This window comes from Carcharodon carcharias, chromosome 1 (genome assembly GCF_017639515.1).
Source record: "Carcharodon carcharias isolate sCarCar2 chromosome 1, sCarCar2.pri, whole genome shotgun sequence".
In the NCBI taxonomy this organism is placed as follows: domain Eukaryota; kingdom Metazoa; phylum Chordata; class Chondrichthyes; order Lamniformes; family Lamnidae; genus Carcharodon; species Carcharodon carcharias.
Window position 1 is genome coordinate 240,409,409 of NC_054467.1, and position 26,640 is coordinate 240,436,048.

General features: G+C 44.8%; 1 protein-coding gene across 8 annotated transcripts in view; it reads left to right on the top strand.

The window, feature by feature from the left end:
- Positions 1 to 26,640, top strand: part of ctnna2 (catenin (cadherin-associated protein), alpha 2) — a 1,471,852-nt gene that overhangs the window by 323,857 nt on the left and 1,121,355 nt on the right. The gene's annotated exons all lie outside the window — the stretch shown is intronic.

Below are 26,640 nucleotides of genomic sequence, written 5' to 3' on the forward strand. Positions count from 1 at the left end.
CGTTCCATTTGCCTTACCTATTACCTGTTAACCTAGTATGTTAGCTTTCTGTAATTCATGAACGAGGACCCCCAAATCCCTCTGTGCTGCAGCTTTCCGCAGTCTATCTTCATTTAAATAAAATTCAGCTCCTCTATTTTTCCTGCCAAAAGTGCATAACTTCACACTTACCCACATTATATTCCATCTGCCAAGTTTTTGCCCACTCACTTAACCTGTCTATATCCCTTTTTGTGTCACCCTCACACTTGCCTTCCCACCTATTTTTGTGCCATCTGCAAACTTGGTGATAGTACATTCACTTCCCTCATCCAAGTGATTATTATATTTTGTAAATAATTGTGGCCCTCCACGAGTTACAGGTTGCCATCCTGAGAGTGCCTCCCTTACCCCAACTCTCTATCTTCTATTAGTTAGCCAATCCTCTATCCATGCTAATATACGATCCCCAACATCATGGGCTTTTATCTTATTAAGTAATCTTATGTGCAGGTGGGGAAGTACCACAACTTCATGCCTTTCATGCCAAGAGACTCCGCATTCAAATGCGAGTTACCAGTGTCATACAACTTCTGAAGGAACGAAACAATTTTCTGATTTCTACATTTAAACGTGCATGTGCAGACACCAGAAGTTGCTGTCTGATTTACTCCTTAATGGTGAGCACTGGTTGCCTCCATTATTCTTACCTCCATGTCTGGGTAATTAACATACCTGTTTGATTCATCAGCAGTATGCTGTAAAGTGTTGTTTTGGGAAATGAATCATCTGGATAGGTTGACTGTTTAGAAAATTGTTGTGTGAGTGGCTTTGGAAAGACGCTTGACTTCCTTCCAAATCAGGTTTGCCTTATGCAATTTCAGTAATTGCTTGGATTGTCCAACCACTTCATTAAATCTGGAAACATCTCTCCCCACGTATCAAACTGTCACAGGATATCCCTGGAAGGATCGAATCCCTGAAAACATTTTTTTGACGGGCTCTGTTTATAGCGTCTGTGGAATAATCATATTTTGCAATTAACTTCTGTATCACTTTATCACTTGTATTTTAATTCTGCATGTTTTCCCAAGAGCTCAGAACTTCTAACTCGTTATTCGAACAACTAATCATGTTATTCACCAGTATATATGGATTTCCTTTTTTTCATTCTTTCACTGGATGTGGATGTCACTGACTAGGCCAGCATTTATTGCCCATCCCTAATTGCCCTTGAAGAGGTGGTGGTAAACAGCCTTTTTGAACCACTGCAGGCCACATGGTATAGGTACACCCACGGTGCTGCTAGGAAGGGAGTTCCAGAATTTTGACTCAGCGACATTTCTGTTAAATTTAGTTAGTCTAATAAATAGGAGCACGGCAGGGCACCTCAGTCCTGTGAAGTGCAGATCCTGTGCCTTGTGGGAACTCTGGGATGTTTCTTGTGTTCTGGACAACTACATGTGCAGCAAGTATTGTCAACTGGAGAAGCTCGAGCTCCAAGTTTCAGAGCTTGAAGCAGCAGCTGACTTTACTGAACTGCATTTGCAAAGTTGAGAGCTATGTAGATAGCACGTTTCTAGAAATGGTCACCCCACAGCTTAATGGTGTGCCGGCAGAGAGAGGGCAGAATGGCCCCAGAATTGCACTGAATCAGGTAGCAGACATGAAAAAGAAGTTTTACCCGCCGGCTGCAATGGCGGGTGTTCAAGCCATTTTGTTTGCTTACCCCCTTATTAATTATGCAGCTACAGGAAAAACGCTGCCTTGCTGGTAGGCGGCCTCTGAATCACCCGCCATGCCATAACCTCACCATTTCCTCACTCCGCGTGCCTTATTTAAACTACAGCCATGCACACACTTCTGAATGCCTGCGGCTCAGGACTGCTCCAGTGAAGACATGGTCCTGAAAGCCAAGAAGAGTTCAGCGACCCGCTGTGATGTCCTCCACCCCACTCTGGCTGCAGGAGGCCCAGCAATCTCACCACTCTGGCTGTGTAGGTGGTGGCAGTGGTGATCACTGCCAATGCTGCACAAAAAAGGTTGGACATCAAGTGTAGAAAGAAGATGAATGATCTTATCGGTGCCGCTAGGGTAAGACAACCAACCCATCACTCTAAACTCCCATTCACTGGCATCTCACTCACTGCCAGCTCTAGACGCATCACCACTCACTCTCTCACACACACACCCCATCCCCATCAGGCCTCATCTCCTCTGGAGACTGCCCTCGCAGCTCTCACCATCTGGAGGTCACTTGCACAGATCAACATGCATCCCCACACACCCTGGAATAGCTCCCCTTCCCCGGTACAACCCTTACCTTGCAGCCTCTTCTCTTGTCTGAGGCCACTTCTCCCCTTTGCCTAAACAAGCCCTAGCCCTGCAGCCATTGAAAAGCCACCCCTGCCTTATTGGTCTGATTGGTAGAGACCTACCTGTGAGCCCCCCTAAAAGTGATGTCTGTGAAGCCTGGCACTGATGACCACAAGTAAGCAGGTTGGATCTAACGTTTGCATTTTTAGATAAACTGAGAGTTTGTTTGAATCAAAGTGAAGTCAGAGGTGACAAGAAACATTTTTGTGCCTTACAGGAGTTCCATGGGTAAACAGAAGTTGGTATGTTACATTTTATTGACCTGAAAGCAGAGACAAAATAGAAACAAGAAACATTTTATATTTGGAAGGATTTGAGTTTGAGGTGTGAGAACAATGGAACCTAAGATTAAGGAGCAGGGTGGGGGGTGGGGGGGGTTTGTGGGGGGGGAGGTAGGTATTTTAGAATTATTGTGGAGAACTTGGGGGTTAGCTGTTGGTGGTTGGCTGTTGGCTATGTGAGGAAGATCTCCTGGAAACAGCTCTAGGTTGGGAGAAGATGCAGTTTGAATCAGCCATCCCATGCAGCCAGAAAAGTATTAGGCTGCACAAAACAATCTTCTTTTGAAGTAAAAAATATAAAAACAAAAAAACTGCGGATGCTGGAAATCCAAAACAAAAACAGAATTACCTGGAAAAACTCAGCAGGTCTGGCAGCATTGGCGGAGAAGAAAAGAGTTGACGTTTCGAGTCCTCATGACCCTTCGGTCTTGGATTTTCACAGCAAAGTGGAAGAGCGTATAAGAGGTCATATGGCATGCCTTTATTAAAGCTACAGCAGTTTTATTTGGGTAATATTACTGGATTTTTATCATTAAACATCTATAAAGGAATTGTCTGGAAGGTGTTTACTTGTGGATCTGACCAAGTAAGGAGTCTTTTGGGGGAATGTTTTGTAAGACTAATCTTAACTGTGTAACTGTAATATTATGTTATTGTGTGCTTAAGTTTCCTTTTCTTCTTGTTAATAAAACCTTTGCTTTAATTTTTAAATCCCAAAGTGTCACTGGACCCTTGCTGCTAGGACCAGTATGTTTTCTTCTCATGTTCAGAATATTAAAAAAAGTGTATGGTCCACAAGTTTCCCTCTGTGATTTGGTTTGCGTAGCAATTAACATCTGCTGTGGTCATAACAATAGGATATTCTGTAATTAGAGGAACAGACATACGTGAATTCAGGATGGTATATTGCCTCCCTGGTGCCAGAGTCAAGTGTGTCATTAAGTGGCTGAAGAGCACTCAGGGGGAAGGTTGAACAGCCAGAGATCGTGATCCATATTGTTTCCAATGATATAAGCAGAAAGAGAGATGAGGTCCTGCAAATGGGTTTTAGGAATAAGTTTACAAGCAGGACCTCGAAGGTAGGAAACTCCAGATTAGCTCCAGTGGCAGATGCCTGTTGAGTACAGAAATAACATCACAGAGCAGATGAAGATGTGGCTGGAGAGGGAGTGCAAGAGGGAGGTCTGTAGATTTTTGGGACATTAGGGTGGTTTTGGGGAAGATGGGACCTGTACTGACTGGACAGGATGCACTTCAGAAAAGCTGGGAACAGTGTCATAGCAGGGCTGTTTTTAGTGTTGACCAAAGGGTTTAAATGAACTTGGCAGGGTGATGGGAACAAGGATGTAGCATTCAGAAGAATAAACAAGATGTGCAAAGGATTTGGAGAAGCAGAAAACATTGAAATAAAAAGATCGTGATTACTAGGTGGGGTAAGACTAAGAAGCAATGCATTCAGCTTTAAATTATGTTTAGCTCTAAATTATGTTTAAAGTGCATGCATGTGAACACACACAGCATGGTAAATAAGGTTAATGAGCTACAGGAACAAACAGCCATATGGGAATATGACTAGATACAGTGTTTTTTATGGCATGTTTTCATCTTTGTTAGATGTTACCCAAATAGTGCTGCCCCTATTTTCATTTTAGCATGATTAACGAGTCTTTTTGAAAAAACAAACTGCTGTTTCCCCGCCTCCCTGTCCGACATGCCCGCTCCCTGACTCCCCCTGCTCACCCATTTTCCTCCCCTGACTCACATGCTTGCCAATTCACTCCATCGATCTTCTCACCCAATTGCTGCTTCTCACCAACCACCCTCCTCCCCCCAACCCCAGCTCTCTCATTGTCCTTCTCCCGAGCCCTTGCTCACAGGACAGCAAAACTTCAAGAGAGAGAAATGGTAAGATGGAGGGAGCAGGAGAGGGAAGCAACAAGTGACAGGGTTGGAAGGGAGGCGGCGAGTGAGAGGGTCGGATGGTAGGGGAGGCAGTGAGCAGAAAGCTGGAGGGGGAACGGCAAGCAGGATCCAAGTAGATAAGAGTTTTTAAATTAGAGATTTTAAGTGGTAATACTTGGTAGGAGGATTTTTGGGCCAGTTAGGTAGCCAGTAGCTTTTAAATGTAAAAATTACAAGTCAGGAATGTGACCCATCCTTATTACATACTTTCTTATGGTAAGTCCCAGACTGCTGAGGGAGGCTAGGGAGGTGATCGTACGGGGTCTAACCCAAATTTTTAATTCTCTGGCCATGGGGAAGGTGCCAGAGGACTGAAGAACAGCTAATGTGGTTCCGCTATTTTAGAAGGGTTGTAGAGATAAGCCAGGGAACTACAGGCCAGAGAGTCTCACGTCAGTGGTAGGGAAACTATTGGGGAAAATTCTGAAGGAGAGAATCTATCTCCACTTGGAGAGGCAAGATTTGATCAGGGATAGTCAGCATGGCTTTGTCAGAGGGAGGTCATGCCTAAAAAATTTGATTGAATTTTTTGAGGAGGTGACCAGGTGTGTAGATGAGGGTAGTGCAGTTGATGCAGTTTATATGGATTTCAGCAAAGCTTTGACAAGGTCCCACATGGGAGACTTATAAAGAAGGCAAAGGCACATGGGATACAGGGTAATTTGATAAGCTGGATTCAAAATTGGCTTGGTTATAGGAGACAGAGGGTGATGACAGAAGGATGCTTTAGTGACTGGAAGTCAGTGTCTAGTGGCGTACCACAGGGATCTGTGCTTGTTCCCCTATTATTTGTCATCTGTATAAACAACATAGATGCTATGTGGGGGGTAGGATTAGTAAATTTGCGGATTACACAAAGTTTGGCCGAGTGGTTAACAGTGAGGTTGAGTGTCTTGGGATACAGGAAGATATAGACAGGATGGTCAAATGGGCAGATAAGTGGCAGATGAAATTTAACCCTGAAAAGTGTGAGGTGATACACTTTGGAAGGAGTAATTTGACAAGTAAGTATTCAATGAACGGCATGACACTAGGAAGTTCTGAGGAACAAAGGGACCTTGGTGTATGTGTCCATAGATTTCTGAAGGCGGAGGGGCATGTTAGTGGGGTGGTGAAAAAGGCATATGGGACACTTGCCTTCATCAATCGAGGCATAGATTACAAAGGTAGGGAGGTCATGTTGGAATTGCATAGAACCTTGGTGAGGCCACAGCTAGAGTACTGTGTGCAGTTCTGGTCGCCACATTATAGGAAGGATGTGATTGCACCGGAGGGGGTTGTTTTCGTCGGAGCAGAGAAGAGAAGACTGAGGGGCGACCTGATCGAGGTATACAAGATTATGTGGGGCATGGACAGGGTGGATAGGGAGCAGCTGTCCCCCTTTGTTCAAGGGTCAGTCACGAGGGGATGTAAGTTCAAGGTGAGGGTCAGGAGGTTTAAGGGTGATGTGAGGAAAAACGTTTTTACCCAGAGGGTGGTGACGGTCTGGAATGCGTTGCCTGGGAATGTAGTGGAGGCGGGTTGCCTCACATCCTTTAAGAAGTACCTGGATGAGCACTTGGCACGTCATAACATTCAAGGCTATGGGCCAAGTGCTGGTAAATGGGATTAGGCAGGTAGATTAGGTCAGTGCAGACTCGATGGGCCGAAGGGCCTCTTCTGCACTGTGTGATTCTGTGTTTCTGTGAAAGTGATTTTCATTTAGCATGTTTTCATTTAGCACACTTCTTAGCAACATATTAGGAGTGCTAAATAAAGAGTAGATGTACTAAATATCCCTTAGTGTTGCTGGCAAGGCCAGAATTTGCTGCCTTTCCTTACCTACCATTGGGACTGTGGTGGTGAGCCACATCCTTGAACCACTGCATTCATATGGTGTAGGAACACATATGGTGCTGTTTGGACTGGAGTTCTAGGTATTTGACCAGGCAACAATGAAGAAACAACAATATAGTTCCATGTCAGGATGTCCTGTAAGATGGATAGGCATTTGCATGTGGTCCTGTCTGCAAGCATGACCCAGACCTTCCTGTCGCTTGCCATTTCAACACCCCATCCTGCTCTCATGCCCACATGTCCGTCCTTGGCCTGCTGCAATGTTCCAGTGAAGCTCAACGCAAACTGGAGGAACAGCACCTACTCTTCCGATTAGGCACTTTACAGCCTTCTGGACTTAACATTGAGTTCAACAACTTCAGACCATGAACTCTCTCCTCCATCCCCATCCCCTTTCTCATTCTCCTTTTTTCCATATTCATTTTTATTTTTTAAATTTTTATTTTTTTTCCACTTATTTTTATTATTACTATTTTTAAAATTTATTTCCATTTTCATTCATTGTTTTATCCCCAGCTTTTAGCCTATTTTCGATCTTTCTTCCCACCACCATCCCCTCCCCCCCACCCCAACCCCACTAGGGCCATCTTTCACTTTCCAGAGTACTTACCCTGGTCTGGCCATTATCACATTTTGCTTTCTTTATGTCACCATTAGCACTTCATTTAACCAGTACCACCACCATTAACAACTCTTTGACCTTTTGTTTATGACAACTTTTGCAATCTCCCTTTTGCCTCCACCTATCACTGGCCTTCTATCCAGCTTCACCGGTTCCACCCCTCCTAATTAGTATATATTTCACCACATCTCTACCTCCCTTTACATCTGGAGAAGAGTCATACGGACTCGAAACATTATCTCTGTCTCTCTTTCTTCACAGATGCTGTCAGACCTGAGTTTTTCCAGCATTTTTGTTTTCGTTTCAGATTTCCAGCATCCGCAGTATTTTGCCTTTATTTGAATGTGGTCGTGTTGTCAGACATCTTTCTAGATGGTAGAGGCCGAAGGAACCTTAGTGAGTTGCTGCAGTGAATCTTGTATGTTGTATTCACTGCTGCCATTATGTGCTGACGATGGAAGCTGTGAATGTTTAAGGTAGTGGATGGGGTGCCGATTGAGCTTTTATCCTGAATGGTGTCAAGCTTCTTGAGTGTTGTTGGAGCTGGACTCATCCAGGCAAGTCGAGAGTATTCCATCATACTCCTGACTTGTGTCTTGTAGATGGTGGACAGGCTTTGAGATGTCAGGAGGTGAGTTACTCATCACAGAGTTCCCCCCATCTGATCTGCTTTTTTATCCACAGTATTTATATGGCTGGTTCAGTTAAGTTTCTGGTCACTGGTCACCTTTGAGATGTTGATAGTAGGGGATTCAATGATGATAATGCAGTTGACATCCTGGGTAGATGGTTCAATTCTTTCTTGTTGGAGGTGGTGATTGTCTGGTACTTATTTGGCACAAATATTACTTATTAGCCTCAGCCTGAATGTTGTCCAGGTCTTGCTGCATGTGCTCCAGGATCTAAGGAGTTGAAAATAGAACTGAACACTGTTCATTCATCAGTGATCACCCCTACTTCTTACTTTATGATGGAGGAAAGTCATTAATGATTGGGCAAAGAGTACTAACCTGAGCAATTTCTGTACTTTGCTGATGGTTGAGAGCAGACTGATGGGGTGGCAATTCGCTGGATTGGATTGGTCCAACTTTTCGTGGACTGACATATCTGGGCTATTTTGGACTTTGTCAGGTTGTTGATAGTGTGGTACCTGTACTTGAATAGCTTGACTAGTGGCATAGGTCGCTCTTGATCACTTGTTTTCAGTACTCCAGCCAGGATATTGTCAGGGCTCTTTGGCTTTGCAGTATCTATTCTTGCTATCAAATGGAGCGAATTAACATGGCTAAAGATTGATAACTGTGATGCTGGGGACCTCAGGAGAAGGCCTTGATGGATCTTCCATTAGCACTTCTGGCTGAAGCTGGTTGCAAGTGTTTCAGCCTTGCCTGATGTGCTGAACTCCCCCATTTAGGATGGTGCTATTTGTGGAGCTGCCGCCTCAGGTTAGTTGTTAATTGCCCACCACCATTGATGTGGCAGGCCTGCAGAGGCTTTGATCTGATCAGTTGGTTGAGGTTTTAGAGAGGGTACAACTCGAGACTTATTAAGATGGTGTCTGGTACGAAGAAAGTCTTGAAAATTGAGTCATTTTTCATGAGGAAAACAGATTTTTAAAAAATTTCATTTGTGGGATGTGGCTAGGCCAGCATTTAATGCCTGTCCCCAATTGCCTTTGTTCAGAGGGCATTTACGAGTCAGCTACATTGCTGTGGGTCTGGAGTCACATGTAAGCCAGACCACATAACTACAGCAGATTTCCTTCTGCTAGAAATCTGAAGGAAGGAAATGGACATTAGTGAACCAGATAGGTTTTTATGACCATCAGCAGTGGTTTCAAGTCATCATTCAACTTTTAATTTCAGATTTTTATTGGATTCAAATTCCACCATCTGCCACGGCGGGATTTGAACCCTAGTCCCCAGAGCATTACTTCTGCGTTTCTGGATCATTGGTCTGGTGACAATATCACTATGCCATCACCTCCCCTAAAATGGAAGTGTTTAAAATTATGGTCATCCTTTATCCACTGCAACAGTTTCTATTTTGTTCCTTCTAAAAAAGTAACTAGCATTTCTTTGTGGCCGTAGGAGCCGCTAAAGAAACCTAGCTCACCCAGCATCTACTTGACTGATAAGTGAAGGGATTTACAACAGATGATAGGCCCATCATTACATATGCAAGGCACATAATACTTATTTTTGGTAGCTGAATGGCATGGCCAGCAAGCTGCCTTTACCAAAACGGAAGCAGCTGTTACATAACTGCAGACTGATCATGGAATGTTACATGTCATTGATGTTTTACCTGTTTTCTGTTTGGGAAGATGGTCGTGAGAAAAAACAATTTCTTTGCCACCGTATCTTTAAGTCCAACAGTATGAATTTAGGCCTCATTATTGTGCATATGGCAAAATAGGTACTTCACATCAGAAGATATAACTTCTTAAACAGGTGGTGTTTCTATTTGGAAGCAATATTTTGTTCTTTTTAACTTCAAGAACTAAACAGGCGGAATTTCCCTGTGTCTGCTGGCATCGGGTGTGCTCCGCGGTGTGAGTGGACAAGATGGTAAGAAGGCCAGAAATCGGCTTCATGACGTCGTGAAACCAGTTTGCAATTTTTTGCTCAGCCCGTTGAAGGCAGGCCATGTTCCCGCTATCGGATGTCTGGAAGCTCATTGTAATACATCTACATATCATTATAAAGCCAGCCCGTCGGAATTATCCGCCCCCCCCCACCCCCCACACCCCCCTCCCCCGCCTCCCGATCCAGAAGGTGTTGAAGCCCAACAGCAACAATATACTGGAAGAACGTCCATGGCATACTGGGCAGATTATCATGGTCAAGCTGTTGTGAAACAGCCACGGAAGTTGGAAAGCCACTGCTCACAATGGATGATGGTCGAGGGGGCAGAGAGGAAGGTCCAGCTGTGTTTTGAAGAGGACGATGTTCTAGGGATGGGAGAGGAAAGTCTAGGAGTGACTGGGAGAGGAAGAGGTGTCAGGATGGTGTGCAGTTGGGAGGGGGGGAAAGAAGGTGTCAGGATAGTGTGAGGTTGGGAGGGGGGGAATGAAGGTGTTGGGGGTGAGGTGTGGGGGGGGAATGGAGGTGTCAAAATGGGGTGAGGTTGGGAGGGATGGAATGAAGGTGTTGGGGATGAGGTGGGAGGGGAATGAAGGTATCAGGATGATGTGAGGTTGAGAAGGGGGGAATGGAAGTGTCAGGATGGGGTGAGTTTGGGAGGGGTGGAATGAAGGTGTTAGGATGAGGTTGTGGGGGGGAATGAAAGGTATTGGGGGAGATTGGGAGGGAGGAAGGGTGTATGGGGGGAGGAGGGGGTAATGGGAGAATATGGAAACTAGAGAAGTAGGTGTAAGGGGGTGGAAGGTGTAAGGGAAGCAGTGCCGAGAGGGGAGGGAGTCTGGGGGGAGGAAGGAGTGCAGAAGGGGGAGGGAGTGGGATGGAGGAAGAAGTAAGGGTGGAGGAAGGAGTAAGGCTGAAGAAGGAGGGGAGTTCGGGTTTAGGGTGGGGGCAGGTGAGGAGTCTGAGGGGGGAAGGGGTTCCAAGGGGGGAATGGGTCTGGAGTGGGGGATGTCCACGTGAACATGCAAAGGAGGGTACTGATGAGTCCATGACTGCCTCCTGGGGAGCGAACAGAGGGTGGGCATGGAATGAGGGAGTGGTGAGAATGATCAATGGCAGAGTGAGACATTAGGGTGGGAGGGTGAGGGTTCAATGGGAGCGGTAAAAGGGACGGCGTGGGTGCTTGGTGGGGACTCGGAGGCAGACACGAACCCTGGGGGTGGGAAGGAGGAGGTTGGGGAGGTTAATGTGGATGGGATTGGGATTTTTGGGAAGGAAGGGAAGGTGCATTTCACCTGGACATCTCCGAAGGAAAAGGGTTGCCACTGGTAGGTCTTGAGGGGAGGTGGAAGGTTATGCTGGGGGGGGGGTCAACATTGATGGGGGAAAGGAAATGGGTGACTGGGGGTGGGGAAAGGACAGGGGAGTGCACAAAAAGCTGAATCATGACCATGGTGTCTAACTCGAAAGTGAAATGAGAGTCGTGGTGAGCGACGTGAGGGGCTGCATGGGAATGTGATCATTGGGTGGGTGGAGACGCAGGTCAGCTCAGATGGACAGTTGAGAATGAATCGCAGCAGGCAGCATTTAAAATGTTCAGGACAGTGAAATAAGTGTGATACGGGAAGGATCCGTGTGCCTGGGAGATTGCTTGCATGATGCTCCAAAAGGCCCTGCCACACACACACACTTCTCCCTGCAGAATCGCTCATTGGCCAGCTGCTCCCTCTGCAGTGACAGCGGACGAGGTTGAGGGGCTCACAGACGAAGGGGATGTAGAGGGAGAGGACAGCCCCTAAGATTACTGTGTTGATAACCCAGGGGTGTCCAGCAGCCGCTCCTCCTCCCTTCGGGTGCGCGATGGCCCCAGCCTGACTCCTTGAGGAGAATGAGCACCTGGAGGGACATCGAGGTCCTTCGATTCGCTCTTCTGTTGCCACTGCGATGGAGTGCAGGTCTTCACGCATCTCCACATTCTGCTGTATCAGGGTCTTTATGGCGTCTACCATGATCCCAATGAAGACTTCCATACAAGCACATGTGGGCACCACTTCATCAGAGAGCAGGCAGATGCACTCCTCCGGCTCACGTGCCACTCTGTTGAGGGCTTCCAACAGCTCTGCGTGATGTTTCCATGCCTTCAGCTGACTCTCCAGAATGAGTTGGAAGGCCAAATCCAGAGGCCCGTCATCTGACTTGGACCTCACAGATGCCTCTTACTCCAACAGTTTCTGAGTGCCAAGGAGCTCGGGGGAGCCCTGCTGCGGATGTGTTCATGTGGTGACCACCAGATTGTGAACCCGAGCCTGCTCTAGATCTAAATTCCGAGTTGTGTGCCTCTGCTTTGGTGCAGGGTGTTGAGGGAAGTGCTGTCATGGCTCTTCCAGGCTGCTTATTTCCAGCTCTTCAATGGAGGAGGTGTCCTCTTGGCTGGAGGTGAGATGGAGCTGAGAGAATGGCTGGCTGAGAGTGTTGGTCGCTTGGCAGAGCTCTCTGTGAGCCAGCCAAAGTAGAGATAATTAGTGCATAGCAGCACAGTCAAAAATAGGAGACAAAGCACTCACGGTTGCTTTGAGAGAGGTGCAGGATCCTCACTAGGGTGTTTGCCATTGACCTCACCATCGCCGGAGGCACAGTTCATGTCCTCACCTATCACCGCAATGGCACACTCCTCAAAGTGAGTGAGGGCCTAATGTGAGCCATTCCACCATCCCCCCCACCCCAATCTGGGACCTCTTCCTGCTGATGTGAGCAGGCTTCTCCTGCATGGAAAGAGATGGAGAGTGTGAACAGGGCACATGACATTGCGTGGAATGTTTGTGTGATGAGTGGACCCATGGTTCCAGTACAGCATAGATGACGCAAGCTCGAGAGGTTATGAGCATGATGGAAATGTGAAGGTGTATGTGAGAGTTAGTGGTGTTGAGCCCTGAGATGTGAGATCCCTGTGGATGTGTGATGAGTTTGAGAGTGTGAGAGTTGGGAGTGATGAGGCATATGACTTACCCTGGCGGAATGGATGAGACCATTTATCCTGTAACGCACTGGGTGGCTGTCCTCTTTTGCAGGGCATTGGTGCTGACCACAGCTTACCACCGCCTCCCTTGCTGGATTGATGATGCAGCTGCCCCTTCTGCGGCCAGAATGGGGGTAGAAGACATCATGGTGGGCCTCCACCATGTTCAAAAGGGGCTCAAGGAACGTGTCACTAAACCGGGGAGAGTAGCAGTCTTTTTGCCTTTCGTGGCCATCCTGTCTGCTGTGCAGCAGTTGTGGGCTGGGATCACTGAGAGCTGTGCGCGCAGTAACACTTTAAATATGGCGCCTGGCGTGATGAAGCTGCGAGGTGGTGGCATGGCAGGCGACTGAGAAACTCACCTAGCACCGAAACACATATTTCCCGGGATGCAGCGGGTTTGGGTTGATACGGCATGAAAAGCTGCCATTGCTGCAAGCGGGTAAAACATCTTTTTCCCTGCCCCCTACTACATTTAGTGTAAATCTGGGATGATTCCGCCCCATACATATTTTTATCATTCATTTGTAGGGTGTGGGCATCACTGGCTAGGCCAGCATTTATTGCTCATCCCTAATTGCCCTTGTTCAGAGGACATTTTTAAGAGTCAATCACATTGAAAATAATTTTACTTTCTCAGTTCATCTATATTACATTAGTTGAATATTTGATCACAATTTGAACCTAAAAGGAGTTTCCTGCCAGATCAGTACAGCATCAGTGAGCTATGTTGCTTTTTTGTATGCTGGCTCCTTGTGACTGCCTTATCTGACATAATTATTTGACGTATAGTATTCATCTTGTTTGGTAAAAATCAAATCATGGCCATGTTGCTTAATCCACTGATGTTCTTCAGTGAAAAATAAGATAATTAAACTGTGGATTCCCCCCCTCCCCAATATCAATTATTTTGTTTTTTCATGATGAGTTTGAAATTAGATTATCATGTCATGTTGAAATGTTATTTGAGTAGCATTTCCTATATCTATAATGATAAAGAATTTTTAAATTATTCACTCATATGGGATGTGGGCTTCGCTGGCTGGGCCAGCATTTATTGCCCATCCCTAGTTGCCCTTGAGAAGGTGGTGGTGAGCTGCCTTTTTGAACTGCTGCAGTCCATGTGGTGCAGATACACCCACAGTACTGTTAGGAAGGGAGTTCCAGGATTTTGACCCAACGACAGTGAAGGAACGGCAATACATTTCCAAGTCAGGATGGTGAGTGACCTGGAGGGGAGTTGGTGCTATTCCCATCTATCTACTGTCCTTGTCCTTCTAGATGATAGTGGTCATGGGTTTGGAAGATACTGTGCATCTTGTAGATGATACATACTGCTGCTACTGTGCGTCAGTGGTGGAGGGAGTGAATGTTTGTGGATGTGGTGCCAATCAACCTGCTGGCTGCTTTGTCTTGGATGGTGTCAAGCTTCTTGAGTGTCGTGGTGTTGCATTCATCCAGGCAAGTGGAGAGTATTCCATCACACCCCTGACTTCTGCCTTGTAGTTGGTGGACAGGCTTTGGAGAGTCAGGGGGTGAGTTACTCGTCACATGATTCCTAGCCTCTGACCTGTTTTTGTAGCCACAGTATTTATATGGCTGGTCCAGTTCGGTTTCTGGTCAATGGTAACCCCCAGGATGTTGATAGTGGGGGATTCAGTGATGGTAATGCCATTGAACATCAAGGGACAATGGTTAGAATCTCTCTTGTTGGAGATGGTGATTGCCTGACACTTGTGTGGCGCGAATGTTACTTGTCACTTGTCAGCCCAAGCCTGGATATTGTCCAGCTTTTGCTGCATTTGGGCATGGACTGCTTCAGCAACAGAGGAGTCACAAATGGTGCTGAACATTGTGCAATCATCAGCGAACATCTCCGTTTCTGACCATATGATGGAAGGAAGTTCATTGATGAAACGGGTGAAAATGGTTGGGCCGAGAACACTACCCTGAGGAACACCTGCAGTGATGTCCTGGAGCTGAGATGACTGACCTCCAACAACGACAACGATCTTCCTTTGTGCTTGGTATGACTCCAACCAGTGAAGAGTTTTCCCCCTGAATCCCATTGACTTCAGTTTTGCTAGGGCCCCTTAATGCCGCACTTGGTCAAATGCAGCCTTGATGTCAAGTGCAGTCATTCTCACCTCGCTCGGGAGTTCAGCCCTTTTGTCCATGTTTGAACCAAGACTGTAATGAGGTCAGGAACTGAGTGGCCCTGGTGGAATCAGCGAGGAGGTTATTGCTAAGCAAGTGCGGCTTGATAGCACTGTTGATGACCCCTTCCATTACTTTACTGACAACCAAGAATAGACTGATGGGGCGGTAATTGGCCAGGTTGGGTTTGTCCTGCTTTTTGTGTACAGGACATACCTGGGCAATTTTCCACACAGATGCCAGTGTTACAGTTGTACTGGAACAGTTTGGCTGGGGGAGTGGCAAGTTTTGGAGCACAAGTCTTCAGTGCTATTGCAGGAATATTGTCAGGGCCCATAACCTTTGCAGTGTCCAGCACGTTCAGCCGTTTCGTGATATCACATGGAATGAATCGAATTGGCTGAAGATTGGCATCGGTGAGGCAGGGGACTGCTGGAGGAGGCAGAGATGCATCACTATCTTTGCTCTTTTTTAAAAAAATAAGATGCATGCAAAGGATGTTAAAGGTGTTGAATTCATATAATCTTCAGCAATCTTTCTCTTTCTTTCCGAGGCCTTTGGAGTAAATCAGACAGCAACATCTGACATTGCAAGAAATCAGGGAGTTGTTGTTCGATATGCTGTACTCCTCCAGGTGCTTTGCTGCACCAGTACCTCAGAGTAACTTCATTAAATTGCATGAATGATGTGAAATTGAATATACTGGAAATATTCAGCAATATTTTCCTGTTCTTTGACTTGACAATGACCTTTGACTCTGTAAATTGTGAGGCACTCTGGACGATTCTGCTCAAGTATGGATGTCCTCCAAAATTTGTTACCACCCTTAGCCTGCTTCATGAAGGTATGAGAGTGGTGAACCTTAACAAGGGATCCATTACAGCCCGTTTTGAGGTTAAGTCAAGGTCAGCAAGGATGTGTCATCATTCTGACTCTTTTTCGATCTTCCTTGTTGCCAAGCTCAGTCTTTCTAGAGACCAGCTACTTGTTGGAGTGCCGTTTACTTATCTAATGAACGTAAATTATTTAATCTCAGACAACTACAATCAAAAACTAAGACCACTGTACCTCAGTAATTGAGCTGCAATATGTTGATGATGCTGCAGTAAGTGCATAGCATTCTCCATAGAATCATTTGTTACTTACAATAAGAGGTTGTGGTGGAAGAATTAATCCAGGCTGGTCTTTTGGTTACTGCTGGTTTGTTTTCAGGACAACTCCTTAGTGCTAGTAGCTTCCACACAATGTGTTCCAGCTATACCTTTTTATTCTGTTTGGATGGGATAATTAATGCCCAATACCTGTTTAATTAGCAATTGGTTTTAACAAGGTGATTGCCATATTAACGTTGTTGACATATTTACTGAGGCATACGAGAATATGGGACTCATTCAACATTTAGAAGGCTAAAATCCTCCATCAGCAAGCTCCAACTGCACATGCCCTATCCCCATTGATTAGAATTCATGATGAGTGCCTGGAAAGTATGCTGTTACTCACATCCAGGACTGATAGTCTGACAATGCTTAGTTTGTTCCTTCTAATGTTAACTGACTGGAGTTTAATAGTTTGGATCTGTCGCTGATTTTCGGGGCTGCAATGTCCCTTTTTAAATGCACCATCAGCGATCTTGAACTCTTGACAGGAGCTAGTTTACAATAAAATTATGAACTTTTACTTCAAAAAAAAATATGTAACACTTGCAGTACCTTGGAAGTTATCGTTTGCAGAAGGCTGACATTGACAAAGAAATCCTGCATCACCTGAAATCTGCTGGTGCAGCCTATGGCCACCTGGGTAAGTGAGTGTTTGAAGATCGCAACATCAAAATTGAAACTAAGCATTGCGGCTGTGATCCCTTCCTTACTGTATGGGGATGAAATGTGGACACTAGGAGGCAGCTTAAGGAACTGGAGTCACACCAGCAACCCTGCCCATGGAGGATCTTACATGTTAAGTGGGAGGACAGATGCACCAATATCAGTGTCCTCTCACAAGCAACCACCAGAAGCAATGAGGCTATGATCATCCACCATCAGCTTTGTCGGGTTGGTCATATATTTTGGATGTCAGATACCAGGCTCCCAAAGTAGATTGCCTTCTCTCAGCTCAGTCAGGGCAGATGCACCAGAGAAGGACAGAAGGAGTACTTACAGAAATTAAACATTGACATAACTCCTGTGAGACCATCACCTTGTCTGTCAGCAGTGTCTATGGGAAGGATCTCAGCATTTTGAGACCCAATGATGACAAAATGAAGAGGAAGAGCAAAAGCGGTGAAAAGTCATGACCTGAACTGATAATACGTGGCCAGACATCCCACGTGAGAACAAATACCCTGTGTGCCATAAAGTCTGCAGATCCCGAATCGGCTTCATCAGCCATCTTTGGACTCATGGAAGACAATCACCCTCGCCAGCAAGGGATAGCCAATTAACTGAAATTGTCTATGTCTTTCCTTGTTAAAACAATGAAGCGGACACACTGCCGTGATGGAAAATAAGGCAAATAACTTCAGTGCCAGTGTTGTTGATCTGGCTTTAGTTTGATTATACATCCCTTCCCTCTCAATGCATGCTGAGATTCTATAAGAACTTCACAGCAACCTAGCTCTGCCTGTCCGAAAACCTAACTGATTGGATAATGGATCAGTTGTTTTAAAGTAACCTGGCAAATGTGAATACTTAAAAAGAATGATATTCATTTTCTGAACTAAGTATGCACAAGGGGTACATTTTGGGTTTATTATATACCATTCCTTTAATTGATTTGAAGAGATAAAATAGCTTAATCAAAACAGGACAAAAAAAAACATTTTTTCACCTGATCAGACTAGCAGAACTTTGCTTTTTATCTTTTGAAAAATTGAGACTGAGAAATGTGTGGCCATTTGACTGTTTTAATTTGAAAGAAGTTTTCTGATCAATGACTGAAAATTTGAGTCACAGGTCAGTTATATAAAAGTACAATTTACATCACGGTGCCAAGGAACTCTACTGCAAACATGCACTTTGAAAACTTAGCTTCACTATAGTCTTCAGTTTCTGAAGCATGCAATTTGAATCACGTTATTGCCACCAGCTGCTAACTTATAATAAATCTTTGACAGACAATGATTGCTTCACAAGGTCTGCTATACAATTTATTTTTCATCATATTTTCTGGAGAGCTATTTTGGTTTAAAAGGTTGACATAGCCTTATTTATATTTTCTCATTAGCTTTTTCTACAACTGTCAATTACTTCGAAACACTGGAAGATAAATGTAAAAACTTAGCCACATTCTTTGCAAAATTATAACCACTGCCAAGAAAAACTGGCAAAGATAATACAACACGGTAGTTAGATAAATTCATCAGGTTTTTGGCTTAGCTGTTCAACCTAATGCTGCAAGTCTGTGTAAATTCACTAAGGACATGCAAAGAAATAAGATGGAATTACGTACTGATCATCCAAAACCTTCCTCTTCAGTTAGTCATCCTGTTTCTAATTTCTTAAAAACTAATTCTGGGTTATGTTAATAATAGGACTGCCTAAGGGTAAATGCATGCTTTAAAGGAAGAATCCCTTTTGCTATTTGTTTCAAAACCATAAATGCCTTATTTATAATTGTCTCTAATGTTTGCTACAAGCAAAAAATGGGGAACTCTTTTCTCCTGATCTTGGAATTTTATCATACTAAAATACTGCTGTTAATAAACGCTAACTGGTTCTTCATCAGAGTCATTTCTGGCACAGAAGAAAGCCTATTGGCCCATTGAGTTTATGCTGGATCTCTCAATCCCATTAGTCCTACTCCCATGCTGTGTCTCCATAGCCTCAAGTTTATTTCCCTCAAGTGCGCATCCAGTTTCCTTTTGAAATTATAGATTGCTCCACTTCCACCACCCTCATGACAGTGAGTTCCAGGCCATTGTCATTTGCTGAGTAAAAAAGTTCTTCCTCACATCCACCCTGCATCTCTTGTCCAAAACATTAAACCTGTATCAAAATAAAGACAAACTACTGCAGATGCTGGAAATCTGAAACAAAAACAAAAAATGCTGGAAAAACTCAGCAGGCCTGGCAGTGTCCTGGAGAGAGAAACAGAGTTAACGTTTCGAGTCCACATAATTTCTTCAGAGCTAAAGGGAAGTAGAAATGTGCTGAAATATATACTGTTTAAGGGGGGTGGAACAGGTGAAGCTGGATAGAAAGCCAGTGGTAGGTGGAGGCAAAGGAGAGATTGCAAAAGGTGTCATAAACAAAAGGTCAAAGGGGTGTTAATGGTGGTGGTACTGGCTAAAGGAGGTGCTAATGGTGACGTTAAGAGTAGAAAGCAGAATGTGATAATGGCCAGACCAAGGTAAGCGCTCTGGAAAGAACAACATGAGCAAGTGACAGATGGCCCAAGTGGTGGTGGGGGGGACACGGTAATGGGGAAAATAAATCAAAAATAGGCTAAAAGCTGGGGAGAAAACAATGAATAAAAATGGAAATAAATTTTTAAAAAATGAATAATGAATAAACCTGTGTCCTCTACTCCTTGGACCATCAGCTAATGGGAACAGTTCCTGCTTATCTACCTTATGCTAAACTGTCATGATCTTGTCCATGTCTATCAGATCTCCCCTCAAACTCCTGTGCTCCAAGGAGATCAAACCCAACTACTCCAGTGTAACCTTGTAGCTATAATCCCCCCATCTCTTGAACAATTCTGGTAAATCTCCTCTGCACCTGAAGGATCCTCACATTCTTCCTAAAATGTGGTGATCAGAACTGGACACAATGCTCTAGTTGTGGAGTAGCCAGAGTTTTATAAAAGTTTGGCATAACTTCCCTGCTTTAGTACTCGATACCTCTTTTTACAAAGTCGAAGTTCCATTATGCTTTGCTAACCACTCTCTCAACATGTACAGCCACCTTCAAAGATCTATGCACCTGGCTCCCTCTGTCCCTGCACACTCTTTAGAACTGTGTCATTAAGGCTATATTGCCCCTCCCTATCCCTTCTCCCAAAATGCATCACTTCACACTTCTCTATCATAAATTCCATTTGCTAGCCTGTCAATGTCATGTTGCAGTTGATTAGCATCGTCTTCACTGCTTGCTATTTCTCCAAGTTTGGCATCATTGTCAAATTTTGAAGTTCTACACTAATCCAATTTGACACTGACCTTGCATTCTATGAGCCACAATTTTATTATTCAGCCTCTTATGCGACACTTTGTCAAACCCATTCTGAAAATCTATATGGACAACCTCCATTGTATTCTCTTCATCAATCTTCTCTGTTGCTTCATCAAAAACTTGTTTAGATTAGTCAAGCATAATCTAATTTTTACAAATCCATGCTGGCTATCCTTAATTAGCTCAAACTTCTCCAAGTGTCTGTTTAGTTTTCCCTGATTATTTTTTTCTAAGCCTTAACCCCCCGTTGATGTTAAACTAACTGGTCTGTAGTTACTTGGGCCACCCTTATACCCCTTTTTGAATGAGTGTTTCACATTTGCCACTCTCCAATCCTCTGGCACCATATCTCGGGAAGATCGAAAGATTATGGCAAGTCCTTCCAATATTTCCAGCCCCACTTCTTTGAGCAATCTGGGATGTAAGCCGTCTGAACCAGTGACTTATCCATTAAGCATCGCCAGACTTTCCAGTATCTGCCTCTCAATGTTTACCCCATCCATCACCTCTATCATCAGTCAATATTTTGTCAGCTTCCTCTTAGTGAAATATCCATAAAGAGTATTCATCAATTATTCTAGCCTTGTCCAGCACCTCCAAGCATATACCATTTTGTCCTTGCATCAGGAGGACGATTGTCATGGTCCAGGATGTTGCCATACCATCATCTATGAGCATTGAAAATGTGACGCTGGAGATTGTTAATAGTTTTACATATCTATGCTCTACAATAACCAGTAATCTGTCACTTCATGATGAAATCAACATGTGCATCATGAAAGCTGCAGCTGTTATGTCCAAGCTGAGTGAAAGGGTGTGCAACAACAGAAAGCTGACTGAGAACACTAAACTGCAAGTTTACCAAGTTTGTGTCCTTGGCGCACTCCTGTACACTGGTGAGACCTGGACAACATATGCTAAGCAAGAGAAAAGGCTGAACAACATCTGCTGCCTCAAACATATCCTTGGCATGTCTTGGCAGGACAAGGCCTTCAACCTGGAGGTTCTGGAGCTTGCTAATTCCATCACCATATACTTGTTACTAACCCAACGATGCCTGCGCTGGCTTGGCCACATTCATTGGATGTCTAACGGCTGTAAACCCAAAGACCTTCTGTAAGGTGAATTGGCCACTGGTCACAACCTCCAGGATGTCCACACCCCTGCTTCAAGGACACCTGCAGCGAGATATGAAGGTGGCAGATATTGACACTGTCAACTGGGAGATAATCACTATGTCAGCCATGACCTCTGGAGGCTGACTGTTTGGAAGGGCATAGGAAGAGACAGGCAGAAAGCAAAAGCTCAGCTAGCCAAGGAGTGGGCTCAAAGAAAACAGAAACAAGCAGATACTGCATCTTCTTAGCCCACTGTCTTCCTCTGTAGCAACTGCAGCAGAGACTGCCATGCCAGAACGGGGCTTCTGAGCCGCACTAGGTGATGCCTAACACAGAGTTGATCACCAGGGTGCAGGAGATGGAAGACTACCATGTGTCCCTTAAAAACTTCCCTCCACCTCTTACTACTGTTTACCTGCCAGTAGAAGATTGTTGGGTTCCTTTTCACATTGAATGTTATTCTATTCTCATATTCTGTCTTTGCCAGTGTTATTTTCACCATGTCTCAATTTATTGTATTTGACCAGGTTCTCAATTCAAGAATTCAACTGACATGCAACATCCACCCTCTTTTTTTAGTTTCATCATATTCTCTATTCCCCTCGTTATCCAAGGAGCCCTGGCTTTGGTTCTCCTTCCTTTAGACCTTGTTGCAATGTTCCTAGCCTATACTTGAAACATCTGCTCCTTAAAATCACCCATTGTTCAGTTGCAGCTATTTTCTGTCAGTCTTTAGTTCCATTTCAGCCTGGCTGGATTCCTTGTCATTGCATTGAAATTAGCCCTCTTCCAATTTAGATGTTCTATTTCTAGACTGATCTTGTTCCTCTCCATTACTAGTCTAAACCTTAAGATAAAACAGTCACTCTTATCCAAGTGTTCCTCTACAGACACTTTGTTCAACTTATTCCTCAGCATCAAATCCAGCAATGCCTCCTTTCTAGTTGGACTGAGAACATACTGGTCAAGGAAGCTTTCCTCAACACATTTCAGAAATTCTTCCTTGTGCTTTATTCTAACACTAGAATCATCAATATTTGGGTAACTAAAGTCTGCCATTATCACCAGTCTATAATTCTTGCAATGAATTCCTTACTAACTTTGGAGAAATGGAGAAATTTAGCTGCGCTGAGAAATTCATCAGAGTAGTCTGACAGTTCCTTGAAGACATGCTCGCATGTGAACTGGATGCTGGTGAGTCTTCTAACCCATTCTCAGTTATGAATGGATTTAAACAGGACTGTGTGCCAGTGCCAACCCCCATCATGTTTATCTTCTCCATGCTCTCTCATGCCTTTCATAATGGCGATCCTGGCATCAAAATCAGACATTGCATGGATGGGAAACTCTCAATCTAAGATGACTCTAGGTAAAGACCAAGGTCTCCAAGGATATACTTCATGATTTCCTGTTTGCCGATGACTGTGCGTAGCTGCCAGTTCAGAACTGGACACGCTATGTAGCATGGACATGCTCTTCAACACTTGTTCTTCTTTGAGGGGAGGTGATGGCTTAGTTGTATTGTCACTAGACTAGTAATCTAGAAACCCAGGTTAATGCTTTGGGGACCTGGGTTTGAATCCTACCACGGCAGATGGTAGAATTTGAATTCAATAAAAATCTGGAATTAAAAGACTATTGATGGCCATGAAACCAATGTTGATTGTTGTAAAAACCCATCTGGTTCACTAATGTCCTTTAGGGAAGGAAACCTGCTGTCCTTACCTGGTCTGGCCTACATGTGACTGCAGGCCCACAGTAATGTGGTTGACTCTTAAGTGTCCTCTGAACAAGGGCAATTTGGGATGGGTAATAAATGCTGGCCTAGCCAGCGACATCCACATCCCATGAATGAATAATAAAAAAGAACTTTGGCCTTACTCTCAGCATTAGGAAAACTGAAGTCATGTACCAGCCTGCTCCAGGAAAGCCCTTCTCAAGCCCAAGGTTTTAGTCAATGACCAGAACCTATCAGCAGAGAATGACTTCACGTATCTTGGCAACATGCTCTCTTGAGCTGTTTATGTTGACGCTGAGATATAAAAGAATTGCCAAAGCAAATGTAGGCTTCAGCAAACTTTGAACATCAGTCTGGGAACGAAGAGCATTAACTTTGCCTACTGAGCTGAAAGTCTATGAAGCAATAGTCCTGCCCACTCTGCTCTACGCATGCAAGACTTAGACTCTGTATCAGCCTCATGCAAAGAAGCTCAACCACTTTCACTTGAGCTGCCTTTGGAAGCTTCTGAAGATCAGATGGCAGGGCAAAATACCAGACACTGATGTGCTCAGCTGAGCTAGCACGCCAAGCCATCACACCATATTGAGATAGTCACATTTGAGTTAGCTTAGCCAGAATGCCTGACACTTGCTTACCAAAGGGAATAGTTTATGGAGAGCTTGAGTCTGGGGTGCGCTCTCGTGACAGTCAAATAAGTGCTACAAGGGCACTTTGAAGAGGTCTGCAGGAGTTCTTCAGGGTATTGTCCTGGGCCCAACCATTCAGCTGCTTCATCCCATGACCTTCCACCATAAGGTCAAAAGTGGGGATGTTCGCTGATGATTGCACAATATTCAGCACCATTCATGACTCTTCAGATACTAAAGCAGTCCATGTCCAAATGCAGCAAGACCTCGACAATATCCAGGCTTGGGCTGACAAGTGGCAAGTAACATTCATGTCACACAAGTGTCAGGCAATGGCTATCTCCAACAAGAGAGCATCTAACCATCGCCCTTGATGTTCAGTGCCATTACCATCAATGAATCCCCCACTATCAACGTCCTGGGGGTTACCATTGACTAGAAAGTGAACTGGACTAGCCATATAAGTACTGTGGTTACAGGAGCAGGTCAGAGACTAGGAATCCTGCGATGCGTAACTCTCCTCCTGACTCCCCAAAGCCTGTCCACCATCCACAAGACACAAGTCAGGAGTGTGATGGAATATTTCCCACTTGCCAGGATGAGTGCAGCTCCATGACACTCAAGAAGCTTGACACCATCCAAGACAAAGCAGCCCACTTGATTGGCACCACATCCACAAACATTCATTCCATCCACCACTGTCGTACAGTAGCAGCAGTGTTACCATCTACAAGATGCACTGCAGGAATTGACCAAAGCTCCTTCGACAGCACCTTACAAATTCATGATCACTACCACCTAGAAAGACAAGGGCAGCAGATGTATTGGAACACCACCACCTGGAACTTCCCCTCCAAGTTACTCACCATCCTGACTTGGAAATATATCGCCATTCCTTCACTGTTAATGGGTCTAAATCCTGGAATTCCCTCCCCAACAGCACTCTTGGTGTACCTACACCACAAAGACTGCAGCGGTTCAAGAAGGCAGTTCTCCATCACCTTCTCAAGGGCAACTAGGGATGGGCAATAAATGTTGGGCCAGCCAGCGAAGCCCAAATCCTGTAAATGAATTTTTAAAAAGGACTTCAGTTAGGAGTTTTTGTATCGCCATCGAGCCCTGGGAGAAGTTCACCCTGGTTTGCTGCATCTGACACAACCAAATAAAAAACGGTGTGACCTCCATTAAAAGCAAGCGCATATATCAGAAGCCTAGAGAAAACGCAACCAGGGGAATATCCTGAGCCATCAGCATGGTCTGAGGAATTCTGTCTTATTTGCAGCAGAACCTTCTGGACACACAGAGGCCTTAGCAGCCACCTACGTACCCATCAGGAATTTGATCATTCTCTGAAAAGAAAAGAATTGCAGGGCTACAAGGAAAAGGCAGGGGAATGACACTAGATGAATTGGTCCTTCAGAGAATCAGCACATACACAATGGCCTGAATGACTGGCTTCTGTCCTGTAAGCATTCTGTGTTTCTCTGTGATTTCCCTCACCCTGGTGCCAGAGAGGCAACATATTAAATGGGTGTCATGTTAATGATAGAAGAATTGCCTGTCTGTCTCCCTGACTATCCAATCTGTGATTGCGACTGCATTCCCACACTTTGTTGTACTACTACTACTCCTTTTGTTCTCCCACCTCCTCCCTCCCCATGCAATCTTTTGCCACATAGTGCCAGGCTGATGACTGTGTTCCTTTGAGGTGTGATTGCCTCTTACATTACTCAGTGATGAAAATTGCCTTGAAAGTACTACAGTTCTGAAGGATTCCCATTCCCAAATAAATTGGCAAGAAGCTGAGGCAAAAGGAGCACATTGAATGGAGCTTTTTTAAAATTCATTCATGGGATGTGGGCTACGCTTGCAGTGCCAGCATTTATTGCCCATCCCTAGTTGCCCTTGAGAAGATGGTGGTGAGCTGCCTTCTTGAACCGCTGCAGTATATGTGGTGTAGGTACTGTTAGGAAGGGAGTTCCAAGATTTTGACCCAGCGACAGTGAAGGAACGGCCATATATTTCCAATTCAGGATGGTGAGTGACTTGGAGGAGAACTTCCAGATGGTGTTGTTCCCATCTATTTGCTACCCTTGGCCTTCTAGATGGTAGTGGTGGTGGATATGGAAGGTGCTGTCTAAGGAAAAAGCGATTTTAAGGATTGAGAATTGAACCAGGAAAATTAAGCTGACAAACAAAGAAGTGGAATAGCAGTGAATCCACTTGTGGAATATGCTTTCTGTTACTTCTATGTGATGTGGCCCTGTGGCATCAGCAGAGCTAGAGCTAGGCTCTCGTTCCCTTGCCCTGATAAATGAGATGCCTGTGATTCAATCATCAGCACAGTAGGCAGCATGTGGGGCTCTTGTCTGTGGAGGGCTTGAGATGTGCCTTTTTTCCTATCCTCCATCTTGTGGTTCACCTGTATTTCTCTACTGGCAGAGCGCTGGCGAGTCAATGAGCCATTGAGCAACCACAGCTTAGCTTCCTCCATCCTGTGTAAAGTGCGCAGGCCATTAGCGGCACCTTTGTAATCATGACTGACACTTTTTCAGGTGGCCACTCTTTCCATTGAGGTGGGCATCAGCACAAAAGCCTGAGTCATCATGACACTCATGTCTGAGTTTGACACCTTCAATTTCTCTCCAAGTATGTATATTACCTTAGGGAAAACTGACAGAATCACAGACATGTCCCGCTGCTGATCCACAGCTTCATTCCTTGTGGATCAGGCCCTCAGCATCTCTGTCCAGCTGAGCAGCGATTGGAGCTTCCTGCACCCTCTGACAGGAAGTGTCCACTACTCTCCCTGCTTCGAGAACCTGAGCACCTGCTGTTGCTCACGTGTGATGTGGGCCTCACCATGTGACAACCAAATTATCTCTACTCACAGAGTTGTGTGTATCTGTGCTGGTAAAGTGGTAAAGGGTGTGCAAATGTCATGTGACTGTGCATCTTCTGAACACCCACTCTCTTCTTAGGTCTGCTTGCCCTGGTCCATCACAAACTCCTCCATCACCTGTGAGATCAAAGATGAGTTAGTGTTGATATTGAGAGAAGATGTAAACTCAGAAATTTGCATATCATGGCTTTTCTGTTACCGGTGACATCAAATCAACATGAGTGATTGTTAAGTGCTAAGTGGTGGCATAATATCTAATGCTATCACCAGA